We start from the raw sequence: 5359 nt of genomic DNA, 5'->3' as shown, positions 1-5359 counted from the left end.
ATTAATAATCGACCCTAGCCAATGAAATCATCCCCGATGCTCTTAGTCCGCCATAATCCATGATTAATTAAAAATTGCGGCTTTTAAAACCCTGCCAAGCCCCTCCATTAAACTTCATGTCAAATCCCCGCCTCGATCACCGTATGATCAGGTCCCATTTTATCTGACGGACGACGATCATATTGGGCGACCTCCGAAGGCTGACCTTTACCTGCCCGATATGGGTGGTTTCACTATTCACCCCGTTGCTACATGGCACCTAATGAGTGGCATCGGGTGACCTCCCCCAAAGCCACTCCAGCCCAAAAGTGGTGTGATCTAAACCAACTTACTGCCTCCTGCTAGACGACAAAACATCTCATCCCCCACTTAACTCCAAACGTACCTTTCCCGTGTACCTACCAAAACAGTTGACTTTGCAAATAAAACTAAAAAACTCATTGTTTTTAGTTTTATCGTGAAAAAGACCGCTCAGACCTCCATGCAAGCACCAGAGTACGTGCAACCATCAACCCACATCTAACTGCCGGCCTACTGAAGCTACTGAACTTCCAGACCACCTTTCAGTCACGTACGCTTCCTGAAAACCGTTCACAGTCACCCATCAATCCATTTAGAACCAAAACCAGGTATTTACCCAAAATCATTGAGAAACCCTGTTTAATTCCCAAACCTTTACTCAATTGCTTTAAGCTATTAAGTAATTAAGTAAAACAATTTCCCAGCAACTCCAAACCATTTTGAATTAAACCAATTTTCCCCCAATTTGACTGAAAACCTTTCGCCCCCGTCCTTGAATCCACAAGAACCAAGGATGGCTGCTCCAGTTGCATTGAATGTCCTACCAATTTCTACTCCCCACAGGGACTTAGACCATCTCCCTTTGGCAGATAAAGGTCGTTAAATCAAAGATATCTCTATCCAAGAATCCCCACTAAAAGTATACTACATGCATGAAGACTAGTACTTAAACCACACAAAAAAATAGGTCTTTGGGAATCAGGTTTCCCAAGTACCGATTCCCTAAGTTCATATCTTCCCTGAGATTATCCACTATTATCATATGAACTACAGTCCGTTCAAAGAGCAGTGGTGACTCGACTCATGTATACTGTATTATTTACCATCACTGCTAAATCCATCAATGAAATGTTGTAGTTGCAACTAGGCCAAAAGCTGACCCCCCTTTTTGTTGGAGACTTGCTTAACAGATTCCCTACACTCACCTCCATCAAACTTGCTCCTTTGTTCCAGACCTTCATTAGGGAAGAGAAATGCATTCCAAAGGACCCACCCCCATACATGTGGACCATATTCTCTGAACTTGGTCGAGATATCATAGCAATGATATCCAGTGTGTTAGGCCGTACTACAAGTGAATTTGTTGATGAGATTATCATAGATTTCATGTCCATTTACGCTCCTGGACAACCCCCTGCCATCATGTTTGATTATGCTAAGTTCATTGCAGATAAGATGCATGATCAATTCATGAGAATGGACAATGAAAGAGTATTCAAATATTCATCAGTTTTATATCATATTTTCCTATACAATCAAGCTGATAAATTCCCATTCACACTCCAAAATCTTAATACCAGAGGCAATCCTAGATCTAGTCTTCTGGACTTCATTAATCCACCAATACAGCTCTCCATATACTTATACATATTTCATAGATCTCTTTGTGCACCCAGTGGCACCTATGTTTTTAGGAAGTCCTCCCCCCAAAATTAGTGCAGATATCAGGAGGGTCATACAGTTGTACAAAAAATATAGAGTGGGCAATTGGTACTTGTACCAAAATCACACTGAAATCAAAATATATGGTTGTGAGTTAGCACCCTATAAACTTCTAAGATACCTCCCCATGAGATTGTTTTCTCTGGAGTACTGCAGGAAAATGATTAATTCAGATGAGGTACATTTTATGAAGGCCAAGAAGAAATCTCAACTCAGAATAAAAGACCAGCTTGGCCCCTTTATATGCAACAGTAGGAAAGCACGAAAGGAAGCAGAAGAAATCCTTCAAAGGTTGAAACTGAAACAAAGTTTCATATGGAGATATGACGCTTTAGATTTCATTTGCAACAGAAGACAAAAGAACAAATTATCTCCCTATATCCACCACACAATTCCTAAAATAGAACAATATTCAAATCAACTAGAATGGGTGGAGAACACTTTAGTAGACCGAGATAGCACAGAAGTTGCTGTAAATAATGTGTTCATTGATTTATAAAGAAGACTCGATGAAGATTCCTTTATACAGGCGCTAGGAAAATCCCAATCCCAAAGGGAAACACATGAACACAATGAGCAACTAGTAGAAGAAGGACCTCAAGAGAAAGAAGAATCAGAGCAACCAGACATATCAAAAGAGATGGCTCAGCCAAAACATACCATGAGTAATCCTCCTATTGTACAGACTCCTCTAAATGAGGAGAAGAATCACAAAAGAGATAGAGAGGAGGCCACTCCTTCTAGTAGACCTGTTCCACAGACTTATGTCAAAAGGAAAACTTTAAATCCTTTTTCAGAACAAGAGTTCATAGAGGAAACAGCTAGAACTACAGGTACAAAAAGGGCAGAAAGCAGGCAGATGACTCCCTCTGGAGGTACACAAGAACCTTCCACTTCACAGGCTCAAATGCTAGAGAGAAAATAGAGCATGGAAGTATCCTCATTCAGGGCTCCAACTAGCCAAAAGTAGGACATTAGAGAGAAATACAAAGAAATAAAGGCCAGAAATGAAAGATTGAAGGACCAAAGCTATGCACAATACATTTAAATGGCTCCCACTAATCAAACAAGGCTAATGTCAGCCTTTGGTGTAAAAGAAGGTAAGATGCAAATGACTTTCATGAAGCCTACCACACAGCAGCCTAGGTCTATAGTAGATTACTTGAAGATAGATTTTGAGGTGTTGGAAAAGGATACATCTTATCAACCAAGTATAATTACACAAACAGATCAGGGAAATGATATATTCCACATTGACCAGCAAGGCCATTGCAACACATCAACTTCAAAATTCGCTGAATAATATATCAGCGCAATTCTAGTTAGAGAAGACCTCTTCACATACCCAGGATACCAGGATAAAGTCCTTAGAGGACTTAATCATAGATCTAGGGCATGATCCCAAGGTTGTAAAGGCTGCATAAAATCTAATCAAAAAGAAAAATGATGACATAGTTGCCTTGAAAAAGCAACTCAAAATTCCTCCTCTGCATCATCCACAAACATTTGAAGTATTGGAAACTCGGAAGGAAGAAGAGCTTATGGACTTAGTCCTTAAGCTCAATGATCAACTAAAAGAAACAAAAAAAGAGTTGGATAACTTGATTCAGTCTAGATAGAGTGAGTTGGACACCACTCCTCAGACTGTCATTCCTATAGTCTCTACAGTAGCGCCTTCCACATTAGCTGCTTCCTTAGCACCAACAGTTCCACCAGCTAAAGCTCTGCCAGTCACAGGTACATCTACAAGTGCAGGAACATCCACAAAAAAGACAGCTAAATTGGTAAAATCCATGGAGGAAATGGCCATCCAGGCTACTGAGCTCAAAAAGCTTAGAGAAAAAGTATCAAGTTTGGAAACTGATTGCAAACTTGCACAAATACAATAGAAGGAAGAAGCTCAGAAGAATCAAAGAATGGGAGAAAGGATAAAAGTCCTTGAAAAGGACTTGACATTGCAACAACCACTAGGAGATATAAAGGAAATTCTTTGGGCCAACATCATTGACTCTATCAATGATGTTCGACCATCTATTCAAGTAATTTTTGAGAAAACTAAATCGGTGAAAGTGGCCACAGAAGCAATTCACAAGACAGTAGAAGAATTGGGAGACAATCTTGAAGAGGCCAACCAATTGATAGCACTCTTGAACAGTAAGAACAGGTATCAACTAGATGAACTGGGCTTAGAAGGTAAGACAGGGACCATCATAGAAATCAAGAAGATTCTTACCAAAAGGAACCTTATGCTCAATCTTATGAAAAAATGCCAAAGCATCCAAGCTGATATTGGTAGATTTATGACAAAGTTTGGTATTTAAGGGAAAAAGGACACCCCAGTCCTATGGTAATCCATGACAAGCTTATGACCCAAGATGACTAGATTGAAAGACTAAACAAGTTGGCTAGTAGCCAATCTAGTACTTTAGGGGTAAAAGCTCTGCCCACAGGAAAGGTATTATATGATAATCTGGAAAATCTAGTTTTTCTAGAGCATGAGGTAAAGTTCCTGTTCATTAACAAGCCAAATTTTTCTAAGTACACGAAATTTGATGAGATATATACAAAAATGCTAAGGATGAAATTACCTGAAGGTGAATGGTGGATGAAATTGACAGATTTACTATAAAGTTACTGCAGTAAATCTATATAGCAGCCATGTAAAATAGTTAAAACAGAGTCAAAGTGTAACAGGTAAAGAGGATCAGTAGATTGAAGACATAAAGTAATTCCAACACATGGGTATCACGCAACTGAAAGAGCCAAATCCGAATTACAACAGCCAGCACAGTCACAATAAAAGGGACAACAAGAAGGTAGTTCTCCATCTGTCTCTATCTTCATGCTTGAAGATTTTTTTGGTTTCCTAGAATAATTCTCATATTGTTATGAGATATTTTGTAACATTTTTGTATAAATACTCCACATTTTGAAGTAATTAGGGTGGATTAAAATACATTTTTGTAGACATTTTGTATCAAGCTAAGGAGCTATTGTATTCAAGACTGGACTGGTTTTGCTGAGTCATGAAATAAAGCTAAAGACATTTCACTGGATTCTTGTGCACAGTTGGAAACAAATAAGTATTATCTCTTCATGTTTAATTATTGTTTTCTCATCATGTTATAAATATTCACATGTTTTCTCTATGAAATCTGAATAGTAAACAAGTAATGATATTTCAGAATTAGCTTTTATGTTCTCTGTCTTGACTGTTTACTTTCTCATTGTTTTCTACTAAACTATCTTGGTCTGGGAATTCTTAATTTCTCCCTTACTTCCATAGTTTCCCCCCTTAGGTCCATAGTAAAGGATTCTTAGTTTCCCTTTGCTACTGATCTCCTTCTATTCTTCATCTTGATCCCAGTTTAAGGATTCTTCATTGCCCTTTTACCCTAGTTAGGACTACCTCATCCATTTGAACCTGCAAATTTGCTTTTTGTTGTGCTAGCCTGCCCTGTGAACTCTTCCTTTAGTAATTGATCTGATCTAGTTAAGCCACTCTTTGATTGACTCCATAGCCCAATGGCCTGAATACTTGTTCTGCCCATTTGTTCCCTAAATCCACCACCCAAATCAAACCAAAACACTATGAGCACTAAGAACTAGCCTGAAA

This window comes from Pinus tabuliformis, chromosome 6 (assembly GCF_031772625.1).
Source record: "Pinus tabuliformis cultivar Carrire ecotype Pingquan chromosome 6, CPIR1, whole genome shotgun sequence".
In the NCBI taxonomy this organism is placed as follows: domain Eukaryota; kingdom Viridiplantae; phylum Streptophyta; class Pinopsida; order Pinales; family Pinaceae; genus Pinus; species Pinus tabuliformis.
The sequence above is the reverse complement of the archived record's forward strand: the minus strand, read 5'-3'. Positions refer to the sequence as shown.